Raw genomic sequence first — 18885 nt, forward strand, 5'->3', positions numbered from 1 at the left:
ACACAAGGCTGTATTTACCCCATGGCACCTTAGAGCGGGTGTCTAGGTCGGCAGACTGCAGGGGGCGACGTCAGCATGATTGAATAAACAAACATGTATTTCCGCTGCTTCACCGCTGGACCGAGCGTCAGTATTGCCGATGATATTTGGTGGGATATCAATCCATCATCTACCACATCCTATACATAATCTAGGGCAGGGGTCTCAAACACACGGCCCCCTCTGGCTGCTTCTTGCGGCCCGCAGGCACATAGACCCCGTAACTATCGCGGCTCTCTCCAGCAGCCACCGACATCAGCGCTGTAATGCAGTGTATTGCCGCGCAGAGACCATCTCTCTGCACAGCAATAGCAGTGCCAGCCGCCGGCCTATCAGAGGCCAGCAGCTGACATTGGCGTCCCAGCACAGCGGCGTATGACGTCACTGCCATGCACAGATGTCAGCGGCTGGCCTCTGATAGGCCGGCGGCTGGCACTGCTATTGCTGTGCAGAGAGATGGTCTCTGCGCGGCAATACACTACATTACAGCGCTGATGTCGGCGGCTGCTGGAGAAAGCCAAGATCGTTATGGGGTCTGTGCCTGCGGGCCACAGGTGAAGAAAGGACGCTGAGGGAACGGAGGACAGGTGAGAATCTTTTTTTTTTTTTTCTCTGTCGTGTGAAATACACCACAGGGGACCTGTGCTCAGTATGGGGGGGGACACTGTGCGCAGTATGGGGGGGGACACTGTGCGCAGTATGGGGGGACAGGGACCCTGAGCGCAGTATGGGGGGACGGGGACCCTGAGGGCAGTATGGGGGGACGAGGACCCTGAGCGCAGTATGGTGGGGGACGGACCCTGAGCGCAGTATGGGGGGACGAGGACCCTGAGCGCAGTATGGGGGGACAGGGACCCTGAGCGCAGTATGGTGGGACGGGGGCCCTGAGCTCAGTATGGGGGGACGAGGACCCTGAGCGCAGTATGGGGGGGGACGGACCCTGAGCGCAGTATGGGGGGGGGCGGGGACCCTGAGCGCAGTATGGGGGGGACGGGGACCCTGAGCGCAGTATGGGGGACGGGACGGGGACACTGAGCGCAGTATGGGGGACGGGACGGGGACCCTGGGCGCAGTATGGGGGGGCGGGGACCCTGAGCGCAGTATGGGGGGGACGGGGACCCTGAGCGCAGTATGGGGGGGGAGGGGACCCTGAGCGCAGTGTGGGGGAGATGAGGACCCTGAGCGCCGTATGGGGGGGGTGGGGACCCTGAGCGCAGTATGGGGAGGCGATAGGGACCCTGAGCGTAGTGTGGGGGGGTGACGAGGACCCTGAGTGCAGTATGGGGGGGCGACGGGGACCCTGAACGCAGTATGGGGGGGCGACGGGGACCCTGAGCGCAGTATGGGGGGGCGATGGGGACCCTGAGCGCAGTATGGGGGGGCGACGGGGACCCTGAGCGCAGTATGGGGAGGCGATGGGGACCCTGAGCTCAGTATGCTGGGGACGGGAGACCCTGAGCGCAGTATGGGGGGGGACAGGCACCCTGAGCGCAGTATGGTGGGGGACGGGCACCCTGAGCGCAGTATGGGGGGGCGATGGGGACCCTGAGCGCAGTATGGGGGGGCGACGGGGACCCTGAGCGCAGTATGGGGGGGCGACGGGGACCCTGAGCGCAGTATGGGGGGGCGATGGGGACCCTGAGCGCAGTATGGGGGGGCGATGGGGACCCTGAGTTCAGTATGCTGGGGACGGGAGACCCTGAGCGCAGTATGGGGGGGGACGGGCACCCTGAGCGCAGTATGGTGGGGGACGGGCACCCTGACCGCAGTGGGGGGGGGGCGGGGACCCTGTGCGCAGTATGGGGGGACGGGGACCCTGTGCGCAGTAGGGGGGGCAGCCCTGTGTGCACTATGGGGGGAGGGGGACCTAGATGGGGGACATGTCTGCAACATGGGGACCTGGATGGGGGACATGTCTGTGAGATAAGGATCAGGATGGGGGACCATGTCTGCAATATGGGGGACCTGGATGGGGGACCATGTCTGCAATATGGGGGACCTGGATGGGGGACCATGTCTGCAATATGGGGGACAATGTCTGCTATATGGGGGATCTGGATGGGGGACCATGTCTGCAATATGGGGGACCTGGATGGGGGACCATGTCTGCAATATGGGGGACCTGGATGGGAGACCATGTCTGCAATATGGGGGACCTGGATGGGAGACCATGTCTGCAATATTGGGGACCTGGATGGGAGACCATGTCTGCAATATGGGGGACCTGGATGGGAGACCATGTCTGCAATATTGGGGACCTGGATGGGAGACCATGTCTGCAATATGGGGGACCAGGATGGGAGACCATGTCTGCAATATGGGGGACCTGGAGGGGAGACCATGTCTACAAGATGAAGGACCTGGAGGGGAGACCATGCCTGCAAGATGGGGGACCTAGAGGGGAGATCATGTCTACAAGATGGGGGGCCTGGAGGGGAGACCATGTCTGCAAGATGGGGGACCTGGAGGGGAGACCATGTCTGCAAGATGGGGGCCTGGAGGGGAGACAATGTCTGCAAGATGGGGGGCCTGGAGGGGAGACCATGTCTGCAATATTGGGGACATGGATGGGAGAACATGTCTGCAATATGGGGGACCTGGATGGGAGACCATGTCTGCAATATGGGGGACCTGGATGGGAGACCATGTCTGCAATATTGGGGACCTGGATGGGAGACCATGTCTGCAATATGGGGGACCAGGATGGGAGACCATGTCTGCAATATGGGGGACCTGGAGGGGAGACCATGTCTGCAAGATTAAGGAACTGGAGGGGAGACCATGCCTGCAAGATGGGGGACCTGGAGGGAAGACCATGTCTGCAAGATGGGGGGCCTGGAGGGGAGACCATGTCTTCAAAATGGGGGACCTGGAGGGGAAACCATGTCTGCAAAATGGGGGCCTGGAGGGGAGACAATGTCTGCAAGATGACCAGTTCAAAAGGCGTATAGAAAATAAAATGGTATCACTAAAAATGTCACTTTGTCATGCAAATAATGCGGCCCCCCAAATTAAATGTTTTTCCGTGTGACCAGCTGAGTTTGAGACCCCTGATCTAGGGTATATAATATACACAGGGGCAGACATATCATTGGTGATCACAGGGGCCACTTCCACCGATAAAAGCACAGGGGCCCGTGTGTGTATAGACTTCTCGAATGGCACCAGTCTCGTTAATTCACGTCCGTGTTTAAACTCTGATGTGTGAAGGAGGCCTTAGGCAATAATATATATATATATATATATATATATATATATATATATATATATATATTGGCGCTAGACCCCCTTCACACATCAGTGTTTAAACACGTACGTGAAATAACTGGACTGGTGCCATCCGTGTTATTCATCCGTGTCTCCGTTTTTACCATCATTGTAGTCATCAGTGTTTTTCCAGTATGGATAAAGAAATGACAAAGCTTCTCCTATACTTCACAATGTTATCCCCTTACTGACCAGGCCATTTTCTGATTTCGCGTTTTTTCGTTCCCCATCTTCCCAGAGCCAAACTTATTTTGTTTTTTGGTCAATATGGCCATATGAGGGCTTATTTTTTGAGGGACGAGTTGTACTTTTGAATGACACCATTGGTTTTACCATATCGTGTACTTTAAAACGGGAAAAAAATTCCAAGTGCGGTGAAATTGCAAAATTATAATTGGTTGCTAGACACCTGGGCTCACACATAGAGGGAAGTATATAAGGTGGGCACCATCTTAGAACGGGGTTCTGTTCAGACAGACAGTCAGAGGAGAGAAGGAGTTCAGCCAGAGAGGGCTGACAGGGAGCTGTGGCTCAGTCTGGGCCCAGCTCCACGAGGCAGGCCTAGGGTGAAGGCCGGAGCCAGAGAGAGAGAGAACGGGAACAGAAAGGAACAGAAAGGAAAGAAGAAAAGGAACTTTAAGAGAGGCCCAGAGACACGAGAGAAGAAGGAACCCCATAGGCCCAGGAGATTGCGGGTGACGGGTTGGCAGAACAGGGTACCGGAACCCAAATTGGTGGAGGCAATAAATTCCTCAGCCAAAGACCGGAGGTTGTGACCACAACTTGGTGCGACCCCTCACTACATCTGACGCACCCCTGGGCCTGTGTCGCGCAGCGTTGCGCACGCGGGAGCTTACCCGGAGCCGGATCTGTTGAGGGTTGTAGTCTCGTGGCGGTGACCCGGTCCGTGCCCAGGGAGTCAGACTAAGTGGCGCTGTATTAGCGGTAGATGTTGGACGACTACACCACCCGTTGAATGCAGCTATGGAGCTGCCGCTGCAGGGCAGACCGCTGAGGCCGGTGGAAGGATGGTGCAGCGTGGATGGTATAACCCCCAACGGGAGGGGTATGGCCTCAGGGCAGCCGACGTGGATGATGGGGGTAGCAGGAACCACTCAGAGACGATGCGGTGTAGTTCAGGGTCTTTACTGGTGACAAAGATAGACCCTCCCGGAGTACTGGCTAGCGGTTGGGGCCTGGTCAGTCCTTGAGCAGATGGGATCTCCCCTGGCCAGGCGGAGTTGTAGGCCTCCCAAACTAACGATACTCTTCTGGCTACCTTGCTAGAAGCGAGTATAAGTAGCCCACGTCCCTGAGTGTACCGTGTGGTGCTCACCCGTATGGCCGGTGACTCGGGGCCTTCTAGTAGCTTCCGCTCCACGACGGCGGTGCTGGTCCCATGCGTGTGACCGTGCCTTCGGGTTTCTTGGCCAGAGGACCTGAAATCCCCTGCCTGACGGATTCTGCTGCTGGGTAGGAGTTAGTCCCCACAGCCTCGGACTCCGGGTCCGGTAAGAAATCTTCTCAGTCAGGGCGAGCTCTGCAGCTGCCAGCCCCTGACTCTTTGTAACACTGCTACCATAGAGCTCCTGTTGTTTCTTCCTATATCTGCTTCTCTTCTCTACTCCTGGCATGGCCCAGGAGCTGGGCCCAGCCGGAGCCACAGCTCCCTGTCAGCCCTCCTGGCTGAACTCTCCCTCTGAACTCTCTAACCCTGCCTCAGCCCCAGGTTTATACAGGGGAAGTTCTTCCCCTCCCAGGACTGGGCAGGAGGTGTGGCATGCATAGGATTCCTGACCAAGAGACCTCCCACCTGCTCTCAGACATAACATTGCTGTTACTGTGGAAACCAGACCGATGGGGTGCCACACATCCACCATGAAAGCATACCACATAGGGTCAGGGAAACCGGAGATAAGTTTTGCCAAGAGAAGGCCCGAGGAAGCTGGACAAAGGTGAGTCACTGGTGGGGATGGCCAGAGAAAGGAAGAGAAGGGAGCCCTGTGCCACGCTCTGGAATTGCCTGGGAGTTGGTCGAGCCCCTTGCCTGGTGGACGCAGCACGGCTTGGGCAGTCACCGCCGGTACCGAGGTGACTAGGACCAGTAAAGAACTGTGAGTAAAGCATTGGAAACTGCAACCACACGTCTTTGTGTTTCATCGCCGCACCAGCACCATCAGTACCGGGACGCTCACACCATCACTCTCATCATCCACACTAGCTGCCCTGAGGCAATACTTCTCCCGTGGGGAGTCATCCCATACTTGGCTGCGCATACAGCATCAGCCTCAGCGGTCTGCAGCGCAGCGGCGGTCCCCACTGACCGCCATCCACGGGTGGCGTAGTCGGACACTTGTTATTACACTAAGACTGCCACTGAATTGACCACCCTGGGCACGGACCGGGTCAGCGCCACGGAGACTACAACCCCCAGTGATCCGGCTCCGGGTATTCCCTGCACAACACAGGCCCAGGGGGGCGCGTCATATATTTGTTTTTTTTATTGTTTTATTTTGAATGGGGTGAAATTCAAAATTTAAACTTTTATACTTTTTTTTCAATAACATTTTTTTTTACCTTTTGCATGATTCAATGTCTCCATGGGAGACTAGAAGCTGCAGTTGTCTGTTCTCCTTTACTACACACAGGCGATCATCAGATCAACTGTGTGCAGCAGAATTGCTCACTGGCTATGAGCGCCGACTGCTGGGTGGCACTCATAGCAATCTGGCAATGACAACCGCAGGGGTCTCCTGCAGACCCCGGTTTGTCATGCCAAACCATCGGCGATCCGCAGTCATGTGATGGGGTCACCGATGGGCGGAGCCAACGTTGCGTTTCCAATAAGTGCGAGTTAAATCCGCTGTCAGAGATTGACAGCGGCATTTAACAAGTTAACAGCCGCGGGTGGATCGAGATTCAACCGGGGCTGTTGCGGGCATATGTCAGCTGTATAGATCAGCTAACATGTGCCCAGAAAGGTGCGGGCTCAGCACCAGAGCCCGCGCTAAACAGGGGGTTGTGATGTGTGTTGTACTATTACGGCAGACGTCATAAAGGGGTTAAACCCGTACAGCACACTGATGGTACACTAACTCCATCCATGAGCTGTACGTGTTTATCACGGACCCATAGACTTGTATTGGCCATTGTCATCCGTGCTGCCAGAAAAAACAGACCTGTCTCCATGTGTTTTGCAAGGACACCCGGTTAGGTTATAACGGGTACCGCATTTACTCTTCCGGGGTGGTGCCGTGTATACACCAATTGTCTCTGTTGATACATTTTGTAATATCACAAGGTAGTTTTCTGTCCACAGCATGGATGTCTATACCTGAGGGACTGTCGGGGCCTATTCCCTCACACATACTACCAGGACGATCCTTTTCAAAAACAAGTACAACCATGTAATGAAAGAGAGTAGTAATTATACTGAGGATTCATTCCAAGCCTGTGTTTTATGGTCGGGGTACATAATGCATTTTCCGGACTGGCTGCGAGTCTCCTCACCCGAACCCAACAGCTTCATATGAGCCTGAGGATGTGGAGTGTGGGGTCCGGAGATTCACAGTCGGACTGGAAATCACGGTCCATATAGCCTTAGGGCCGTTTCACACTGCGTTCTTCACCACGTTCACTCGGGGCTTGAGTCCGAACCCCCCGCAAAACAGGATTCGTGCATATGCGCCGACAGGGCCATTTACTATAATGGTGCAGATAGGACCATTGACTCTACCTTCACCATTATAGTCAATGTCACTGTCAGCGCATAAGACCCAATCCTGCTTTGAATTTATTAAGCCTGTGAATTAATATTCAACAGATGGGAGAAAAGCAGCACGAGCCTATAATACTGTGTGGATGGGGCCACGGTGGGATTTGAACCCACAACCCAGAGCCGCGCCGTCACTAAGCTCTGAGCCACCAAACCTGTAGGAAAAAATTGTGCTTTGGCCGAGACCACTTCATGTCTTGGAGTCCCTGGCAATGTCCTGCCAGCTACATATGTGGTGGGCAAGCCACATAGGAGAACTCTCCGATCTGCCGCCTATCTATCCTATCTATCTTCTGATAGATATCTGGCTCGCTGGCAGATGCTTTCTTTATGACACTACCATGATCTCTGCACTGCACCCGATTATACAGGTAAACCTCAGCTCTATTTATGTGCCCGTGATGGCAGAAACTTTTAACTTAGGGAGACTTAAAAAAATATATATCTAAAGTGACCTGCTGACAGTGACCCCGCCCCTGCTGACAGTGACCCCGCCCCTGCCGGCAAAATGTCCCGCCCCTGCTGAATATTTAGGGCAAATTTGTTGAAAAGTTGTTGGTTTTGCCACCAGCTCATTTGCATATGTCGGTGAGCGAGCGCTCTGATTGGCTGGCTGTGGAATGCTGCATCTGCAGCCATGTGATAGACCGGAACATCACCCTGACAGGACAGGTCGCTGCACGAGGGATACGGGGTCACAGATTAAGGAAATGGGGCGTAACACAAGGCTGTATTTACCCCATGGCACCTTAGAGCGGGTGTCTAGGTCGGCAGACTGCAGGGGGCGACGTCAGCATGATTGAATAAACAAACATGTATTTCCGCTGCTTCACCGCTGGACCGAGCGTCAGTATTGCCGATGATATTTGGTGGGATATCAATCCATCATCTACCACATCCTATACATAATCTAGGGCAGGGGTCTCAAACACACGGCCCCCTCCGGCTGCTTCTTGCGGCCCGCAGGCACATAGACCCCGTAACTATCGCGGCTCTCTCCAGCAGCCACCGACATCAGCGCTGTAATGCAGTGTATTGCCGCGCAGAGACCATCTCTCTGCACAGCAATACCAGTGCCAGCCGCCGGCCTATCAGAGGCCAGCAGCTGACATTGGCGTCCCAGCACAGCGGCGTATGACGTCACTGCCATGCGCAGATGTCAGCGGCTGGTCTCTGATAGGCCGGCGGCTGGCACTGCTATTGCTGTGCAGAGAGATGGTCTCTGCGCGGCAATACACTACATTACAGCGCTGATGTCGGCGGCTGCTGGAGAAAGCCAAGATCATTATGGGGTCTGTGCCTGCGGGCCACAGGTGAAGAAAGGACGCCGAGGGAACGGAGGACAGGTGAGAATCTTTTTTTTTTTTTCTCTGTCGTGTGAAATACACCACAGGGGACCTGTGCTCAGTATGGGGGGGGACACTGTGCGCAGTATGGGGGGACAGGGACCCTGAGCGCAGTATGGGGGGACGGGGACCCTGAGCGCAGTATGGGGGGACGGGGACCCTGAGCGCAGGATGGGGGGACGAGCACCCTGAGTGCAGTATGGGGGGGACGGACCCTGAGCGCAGTATGGGGGGACGAGCACCCTGAGCGCAGTATGGGGGGGACGGACCCTGAGCGCAGTATGGGGGACTGGACGGGGACCCTGAGCGCAGTATGGGGGACTGGACGGGGACCCTGAGCGCAGTATGGGGGGGCGACGGGGACCCTGAGCGCAGTATGGGGGGGCGACGGGGACCCTGAGCGCAGTATGGGGGGGCGACGGGGACCCTGAGCGCAGTATGGGGGGGCGATGGGGACCCTGAGCGCAGTATGGGGAGGACTGGAGACCCTGAGCGCAGTATGGTGGGGGATGGGCACCCTGAGCGCAGTATGGGGGGGGGGGACGGGGACCCTGTGCGCAGTATGGGGGGGGACGGGGACCCTGTGCGCAGTATGGGGGGACGGGGACCCTGTGTGCAGTAGGGGGGGCAGCCCTGTGCGCACTATGGGGGGGGACCTAGATGGGGGACATGTCTGCAACATGAGGACCTGGATGGGGGACATGTCTGTGAGATAAGGATCAGGATGGGGGACCATGTCTGCAATATGGGGGACCTGGATGGGGGACCATGTCTGCAATATGGGGGACCTGGATGAGGGACCATGTCTGCAATATGGGGGACCTGGATGGGGGACCATGTCAGCAATATGGGGGATCTGGATGGGGGACCATGTCTGCAATATGGGGGACCTGGATGGGGGACCATGTCTGCAATATGGGGGACCTGGATGGGAGACCATGTCTGCAATATTGGGGACCTTGATGGGAGACCATGTCTGCAATATGGGGGACCTGGATGGGAGACCATGTCTGCAATATTGGGGACCTGGATGGGAGACCATGTCTGCAATATGGAGGACCAGGATGGGAGACCATGTCTGCAATATGGGGGACCTGGAGGGGAGGCCATGTCTGCAATATCGGGGACCTGGAGGGGAGACCATGTCTGCAATATGGGGGACCTGGATGAGGGACCATGTCTGCAATATGGGGGACCTGGATGGGGGACCATGTCTGCAATATGGGGGACCTGGATGGGAGACCATGTCTGCAATATTGGGGACCTGGATGGGAGACCATGTCTGCAATATGGGGGACCTGGATGGGAGACCATGTCTGCAATATGGAGGACCAGGATGGGAGACCATGTCTGCAATATGGGGGACCTGGATGGGAGACCATGTCTGCAATATGGGGGACATGGATGGGAGACAATGTCTGCAATATGGGGGACCTGGAGGGGAGACCATGTCTGCAATATGGGGGACCTGGATGGGAGACCATGTCTGCAATATGGAGGACCAGGATGGGAGACCATGTCTGCAATATGGGGGACCAGGATGGGAGACCATGTCTGCAATATGGGGGACCTGGAGGGGAGGCCATGTCTGCAATATGGGGGACCTGGAGGGGAGACCATGTCTGCAAGATGAGGACCAGTTCAAAAGGTGTATAGAAAATAAAATGGTATCACTAAAAATGTCAGTTTGTCATGCAAATTAAATGTTTTTCCGTGTGCGGCCCATATGCCCAGCTGAGTTTGAGACCCCTGCCATACAAAATACTATTTCATGCTCACTGCGCCTTAGAGTGACGTAATATAAGATGGCTACGCAGTCCACTCGGGAATGCATCTGGTTACTGCACTTGCGCAACTGGAAGTGATGTCATCAATATGACCCTCCACAACAGTGAACGGTCTCTCATGTGGACCCTCGGGGAATGTAACTGTCCACCCCTGGGATAAAGGAATCTAAACGATTGATGTAGAAGAGTATATATCCCATGTGAATGCCATATCCAGGTATCTCTACCCACAGCTGGAAGTGTTTTTTACAATGCAGGCCCTTTAATATAAATCCTGAGAAAGCAGGTATGCTATTATTAAGATGAGACACTAGTCAGCCAGGTGGATCGCCTGTGGTGGTAAAACATCTACTGGATAACTAGGGAGTAATAGAAAGCACTGGACCAGCGGGTGCGAGAAATAGATAGCAGGATCACTACAAGTACTGTACTCCACCAGGGGGTCAAGCGGAAACGCAACCTTGTATAATATATCAGACTGGTCATATAGTATATTTTCAGAAATAATATGCGTACGGGATGTTTTCAAGAGATGAATTCTCCATACTATATTCGTATGCAGACGTCCAGATCAGTCTTGCATTTGCGATTTTGTGGAACTTTCTGTTGTAAAAGAAAAGTAATGACAAAGATTTAACAGCAGCAAATGTATGACAGCGACCTCAGAGCCACAATGATCCGACAAAGGTGACATATCGGAGAGATCGCACCACTCAGGGTGTAGTGTGACTGCAGGGGGCGCCACTATCTAACAGCAGCTTCCTTTCCCTACAGCTTCTTTCATCAGCTCAGGATGATGGGGGGTTAAGTAATGTGTTTTTTTACTGGACCCTTTAATTTTTTATAGTCTAAGACCCGAATTTATCCAAGTAATTTAACCAGAATTCTGGGATAAATTGCTAAATTTTAGCACAACTTGGAGTTGCACAAATATTTTTCAGCACTTTGAAAGACAGAAAAGGTGATGTGTTATGAGGGCACTTAGTCTTCTATGACAGTAGAATACCCCCGTATATGCCCCACAGTATAAAACCTTCACAGTATGACACCCCCACGATGCCCCTCCATATAGTATGATAGCCCAGAGATGTATTCCCACCCATAGGATAATACCCCTAACACACACATTACTATGCACCTACACATAATGCCCCAAAAAGTTGCACCACCACACAGTATGTTGCCCCAAGGCATCCCCCTCGCTCTATGATGCCCCCACAGTATAATGTCCCAAGGTGCTCCTTCACACTCAGTACAATGTCTCAAAATGCCCTCCCCAGTGCCCACCCCACGGCACGCAGAATAGTGCAATGGCTAAAAAAACCTCACAAAGTCTTGTTCCCATGATAAGTATGAATCTACAGGCTTGCTCTATTCTATGTCGTGTGGCTGGACGCTGCAGACATGATCTAGTGACATCATTATGTCTTCTGCACCAAACCTTATACAGTGCGGAGAGCATAGACTGTGTGGTGGTGCAGGGAGCTGACGGCTCCCTGCTCCACTACTATATACAACCATATCTATGAGGATACAGACTGGACATGTGCCGACCTCCTGAGACAGCTTCCCCAATCCAGCACCCTAGACAAGAGGTATGCTATAGAAAGTATACATACTTCTAATTATTACTCGTGTCTTTCTAAAGGAGCCATAGAAAAATGCTGGGTCATGAATAGAATAGAACTATAAGCGTAGACAGATATATATAATATGTGTCGACAGGTTTTATATAATTTCTACCTGAAAAAAAAAAGTACTTACAAAGTTTTCTCCATTGTCTTCATCTCTTCCTCTTCTTTTTCCAATCTCTCTTGTAAGATTTGTTTGATTTCTTTCCTGTTGTAGATGGAACATATATCATCATCTCATATGTAAATGTATAAATATCAGCAATTTGAAGATGAGTAGTGAACACATTCCACCCCTTGGCCTCCATCCCAAATACATTCCCAACATTTTCCATCTACATTACACAAATGATACAATTTTGTCTACATGGAGCGATCACTAGAGGGCGCTCACTGTGTAGGGACGGAAGAAACCTAGAAGGCTGGCGGCATAAAAAGACCTCATGGTTGTTATATACTTTTGATATATGTCTATCCCAGACTTATTTAAAGCTTTAATAACTGGGAAATTTTCCATTTTGGAATCTTCATTTGCACCGTTTGCCTTCTATAGCTTCTGTGTTGCAATATCTATTGCTGGCTGCATGACGAGTTAACCGAAAATCTGTCAGTGAACTTGTTCTAATGGTCCAATGATAGAGTTTGTAACTTTATCTGTCTTTTTTAGTTCCTCTCAGCCAATTTATAATCACAGACCACATCAAAGTTGAATGTGGAGGGAAACAAAGCGCCTGTGAAAGGCAAATGGTGCAAAATTTGTAATGAAATCAAAATGCTAAAATGTTTTGTCACCTACTGTATCTACTGGAATAATCCATTATCGCCTGTATTTTATACCATATTTTATCCAGGATGGAATAAATGTTAAATCTTATGGGATCTGCTTTGCTGGACTGAAATTTTGGATTGAAAAGTCTGTGTCTCCTGGCAGATGTTACTGTGATCTGGGAGTCCTCAACACTCCAGCGGTGAGATGACTTTATCTATAGGTTTAACATCTATAATATCTGATATATTTCTACAGAAGCCATATCAAGATATTGCCTCATTTTTCTTTTCTTCTCACAATTCAAGTAACAATTCCACTAATATTTGTATCCCATAAAAAACACTGCCATCTTTCTACAATAAAATATGAGAAATGAGCCACACCCAGTAAATGGCAACTACTGTATCTGTGTATCAGGCTTATCCCCAGGAAGAAGCACATCACGAAACGCGCGTCGGGGCTAGTGATTCATCTCTCAGGTCATATACGCTACTCCTATTTATTTATCTCTCACTACCAGCACTTTATGCTTATCTACCTCTTAACCCTTTATACCTGCCTACTTGATCTGCATATTTTCTGCGTGTTTGCACTATTTTAAGCACTTTCTGCTACTATGTGATCCTAATTCTATCTAATATACACCTACACTATGTTAGGCCTTTTGGCCACTACGTGATTTGGATTTTCTATGATTTGAATTGGTAATATAATCACTTTGAGGTGGACTGCTACATGTTTTAATTATCATCTTCATATCTGACATTAACACCGGAGTTAGACCTGTGAGGGGTATATTTTTCTTCCTCTTTGTACCTATTAAGCACAAGTTCACTTTACTTGCTTGACCTAGATACAAATTATTTTTGTCATTAATTGTCTTTCAAACTTGCTGAATTTGATATATCATGATGAGAGTTTACATCTATCACTATGAAATGGAGTGTGAGCTCCCTCTTGTGGAGGAACCTGGTATGACCACTGAATGAATTTATTTCTGCTAGTATTTTTCACCATTTTTTACTTGCTTTTAAAGAAATAATTTTTGACAATAAAGATTGATGTTTTTCTGGTATGATTGCTTTGACTTCCCATTCTTTGTAGGTGGTTATTATTTATATGGAAGTGCCATAGGATCTATTTGGCTATATTTAGGTTGACTTTACTGTATCTGTGTAGTAGATATACGGTGTATCATGTGCAGACAGGTTTTATATCATCTGTACCTGGAGACAATGAGTCACACATTGGAGATAAGGAAACATCTATATCATTGGGATCTATAAGGTTTGCTTCTATTACATCAGTAATTCTCTGCACTTACATAGTAATGATCCTCTTCTTGATCAATTTTATTTTCTTCTTTCCCTCTTTCTTAGGGGTGTCCTTACTATTGTACAAGGAAGATCCATCAATTTATGTTAAATGGTCACAAACCCAATAGTACGAGCAAATGTAAGAAGCTTTGTAATATAGGTTATCAGAGAAATATGCTTCCTTCCCCACTAATGAGCCACTTCTACTCCCACCAGCGTCTTGAACTCACCATCCAAAAAAATAATTAAAAAAACAGTTTAAGGTGAACCTGTCAGGTCCTATAATGCTGTTACCTGCAGATATTGGGTTAATCTGCAGGTTACTAGCGTTATGAAGGTGCCGGGCGGCTGCACTGAAAGTGCCGCACCTGGGAGAAAATGTCATTTCTTCTGGGAGCTGCCGGCTTTCAATCGTTCAGGCGTGCCCGGAGGAATTACAGTCACGGCTCACAGCACTGAGAGCGGCGGATGTAACCACACCCCGACACTGACTGGTCGCTCAGAAGTGCATCAGTGCAGAGCCGGCTGTCAGTCAGTGGCGGGGTCCGGTTACAGCCGCCCTAACTGTGTACTGAGTGGTGACTGAAGCTGTGCCGGACACTCCTCTATGACTGAAAGCTGGTGGCTGCTCAATTGCCGGCATTTGCAATAATCACACTGCACTTGGATGACATCCGAGTGCAGTCCGATGTTTTGCACCCATAGACTTGTATGGGTGATTGGAATCCGATTCCCGAATGCATTCACAGCTTGCTGCTGTTATTTTCTCATGCTGAATCGGCACGAGATTTTAATCTGCTCATTTGCCGCCTCTAGCGGCCATTTTCCCCAAACTCATCGCAGTGAAAAGGATGGATAGTGCAGGGACTCCGCCGATATTTTAGGAACGCCCCGTGCTCGCAGCAAACCCTCACACCAGCGAAAGCTCCCTCCTCCCAACCCGGGGCCCACAGCATCGCCCCACTCCTGACACCGCAGCCAGCTTCCTGCAGCAGCGACCCTGCTTCTTCTAGGACCCTGCTCCACTGTAAGCTATATTCAGATTAAAAGGCACACCCCCATTTTCCCCCCGAAATATAGGGGGAAAAAAGTGCGTTGTATAATCTGAAAAATTCGGTACGTATTTGATGGCTCAGCACCAGCAAAGCCATCTCTTATTCAGGACTGTAACAGAAAACAGTTTTCATCCATGAGGCCTCGTATCACGACTCATTCATTATACACTAGATTACAATACATACATCTGATGTAAAGGGAAACTGTCACCAGGTTTTTTACTCTAAATCCAGTGATGTGTCACTTACTGGGCTGCTTGCTGTTTTATCAGCAGTAGATTATCAGTAGAGGATTAGTAATCCTGCTGCCATTTAGTCCTCCATACTCATAATCTCTGTATAATCCCACCCCCACTACTGATCGGCAGCTTTCTGCCTATGCACAGTGTACACAGAAAACTGCCAGTGGTGGGGACAGGGTTATTCTGAGCTCAGTATTCAGAGAATTGGTAGATCTGCAGCAGATAAAACAGTGACTTTATCAAAACTGCTGCAAATAACCCAGTAAGTGATACATCTCAGGAATCAGGATCTCTGCCCCTACATTTGCTGCTCTGAGATGGGGCAGCTATAACCTGGTGGCAGATTCACTTTTAATGTGTTTACATCTAGGCATTCACCAGTCCTGTGTGTGTCTTATAACCACCTTATAACTGGGTAATATTAATATTCATTATTATATAATTTTACTCTAGGACCAAATCTGGGGACGTCTCCGCTTTCTAACCTGGTGGGGGTCCGACTACCAGTGCTACAGATCCTGAGAGTGAAGGGTCCGCAGTGCTGGTTAGTGTCGCTTCCCCTCTGTTATTCCATGTACCGCTGTGCTCTCAGCCATGTCTGTATTAGGTGCAGCGCTGCCCCCATCACCTCCATAGAGCTGTGCTGTGGCTCCTGCACAGTAGGTGGATTTTCATTGAATCTTGCTGGTAACTATTGTGTCACCCGGTCACATTCTCATAGTTTCCATGTAACTTAGTGTGGTGCTTAGTTAAACTTTACACTAAGTTACAGTGTGGGGGGGTAGAGGAAAACCTGTAAGGCTATGTTCACACGTTCTGTTTTTGCTGTGTTTTTACACGAATTTATGCAAAATGTAAGCTGTGTTTTACAGTACCAGCAAAAGCTATGAGATTTCAGAAATCTCATGTACACACATTGTTTTTTTTCCTGACTGAATTGGAAAACTGCAGCATGTCACTTCTTTCAGCGTTTTTTCACCCATAGAAAGCAATGAGTGAGTGCAAAAATGCAGCAAAACGCAGGTATCATTTTTTTGCGGTCAGGGCTAGATTTAGCGCTCATGCTGCTCTAGGCACTGTGATTTTTAATGCACTCTAGTTTTTTCTACATATCTGTTATCCAGGTAAGCAAGACAAAAAAAATCTCCAAGCTTCTCTTACCCAGTGAACAAAAAAAAAAAAAAAAGGATCTGGGGGCAGAGTGTCCAGGGGGCGGAGTGTCCAGGGGGCGGAGTGTCCAGGGGGCGGAGTGTCCAGGGGGCGGAGTGTCCAGGGGCGGAGTGTCCAGGGGGCGGAGTAACAGACCTGCTCATCCCTGAACCGATGTACTTACACTGTCCTGATGCAGGATGATCTGATGGCGCAGCCGGGGATCAGTCTTCCCTATGCACAGTGTCCTTGGATGTAATCTGTCTTCTGATTGGTGGAGCATCGCACAGCAGCCCCTGCTGACTTCCGTTCCACCAATCAGCGCTGAGCGTTCTATTTTTCACTACATTATTCTGCTGCTTTCTGTATGCCCTCGTCTCCGCAAAAAAACACACCCCTTCCCTCCCCCCTCAGAAAAACACCAAAATAACTTACAAGTCTGGAAGGAGAAAAAGGGGAGTGGGGAAAAAATCACCACTAGGTGGCACCACCCCCTACAATATGCCGCCCTAGGCACCAGCCCTCCAGTGCCTAATGATAATTATGGCCCTATGAGTGGTGCTATACAGAGCTCAGCATTCAGAGCTCAGCTAGATCTACAGCAGAGAAAACAGTGATTTTATTAAACTACAGCAAGCAGCCCAGTAAGTGACACATTGCTGGAATCGGTGCTTTTAGATGGGAAACCTGGTGACAGATTTCCATTAAGTCCAGGGTCAGACAACCGTAGATTCTCTCATCCAAGAGAATTAGGTCCATTATGTTAATGACAATCTGATCAGAGTTTGCTCAGGGTGTCGGCATAGTGTGATCCGTGAGTAGAAGATGGAGAACAAAATTTCTCCCTTTTTTCAATTTTGTGAGTCCGTGGAAATTGGACTGCACTTAGTTGTCACCGAGTGCAGTCTGATGTTTTCCACGCACCCATAGGCTTGAATGGGTGAGTGGCATCTGATTTCAGAATGAATCGCAGCATGCTGTGATTTTTTTCACTGCCAGATCCTGCAATCAGTCATCACCACTGCCCTATTCAATAACATTGGTATGAATGCTATGCAATAAAAAAATCGGATAGAGCTCATCCAATGTATACGATGGTGCCGCCCTAATTACTAAAATTCTGTCTGCCAGTTGCTGCCAGGACCTAGAAGATAATTGGCAGAAAAAGACTCCGTGGTCCATCTTGTCCATATTATTTCCCTTTTTTAAATTTACAATAGATGATTATGTGGCACCCCAGGGGTCTGGTTGCCACAGTAATAGGAATATTACGTCTGAGGGCAAGTGGGAGGTTTCTCTGGTCAGGAGCCCTTAAGCATGCAACATCTCCTGCCCAGACCTGGGAGGGGAGGAATCTGCCCTTATAAACTGGGTCTGGGGCAGGATCAGAGAGTCAGAGCCTGGAGAGGGAAAGTTACAGCAGGAGCTCTATAGGAGCTAGGAGCAGAAGACCAGGGGCTGGAAGCTAAGCAGAGATATAGCTCGCCCTGGCAGAAGAATCTGATAACCGGACACCAGAGTCCGAGGCTGTGGGGACTGATATCCACCCAGCAGCAGAAACCAGCCGACAGGGGATTCCAGGTCCTCTGGCCTTAGAAGCCCGGAGGCTCAGTCACAAGGAAGGGACCAGCACCGCCATCCAGGAGCGGAGGCTAACAGAAGGCCCCAAGTCACCAGCCATACGGGTGAGGGCCACACGGTATACTCAGGGACGTGGGCTACTTCTACCCGCTTACAGCAAGGTAGCCAGAAAGAGTGCAGATAGAAGGGGAGGCCTACAACTCCACCTGGCCAGGGGAACTCCTGTTTGCTCGCAGACTGACCAGGCCCCTTATGCTAGCCAGCACTCCCGGGAGGGTCTGCATTAATATCACCAGTAAAGACCCTAAACTGCACTGCTAAGACTCTGAGTCGTTCCTGCTTCATCGCCGCACCAGCACTATTAGTGCTGGGACTCCCGTGCACTATCACCCTCACCATCAACTACACTGCCCTGGGGCCGCACTCTTCCCGTGGGTAGTCACACTACCTAAGCTGCATACACCATCAGCCCCAGCGGTCAGCCTTGCAGCGGCGGTCCGCACTGACCGCAATCCACGGGTGGCGTAGTCGGACATTAAACCACAAAAACCCCATAAAAGACCACCATCAGCCTGACCACCCTGAGCCACGGGTCCGGGTCGCCGCCACGGAGACTACAACCCCCAGAGACCCGGCTCCGGGTAACCCACACGCGTCCACACTAGGCCCAGGGGGTGAGTCAATTATACCAGACATATTTAATTTACTGGTGATTTCCTAACTATGCCCCACAAAGTGAATATTGTAAATATTAATCGCAAAAAATAGCAATATTGCAGTTGTTTTGCATTTTGTCTTCTGCAGCCTCCATACATTCTAATACATTTAAGGCTGCTCAATCCTGTTCACTGTCAGATGAGCTTGTATACAGTTCACTGCAGTATACGTCCTTTCTTTCTAAAGAAGTCATACTACAATAGTGGCTTGT

The sequence above is a fragment of the Phyllobates terribilis genome, unplaced genomic scaffold, assembly GCF_046119375.1.
Source record: "Phyllobates terribilis strain yellow unplaced genomic scaffold, ASM4611937v1 Scaffold_5__5_contigs__length_657084704, whole genome shotgun sequence".
Lineage (NCBI taxonomy): Eukaryota > Metazoa > Chordata > Amphibia > Anura > Dendrobatidae > Phyllobates > Phyllobates terribilis.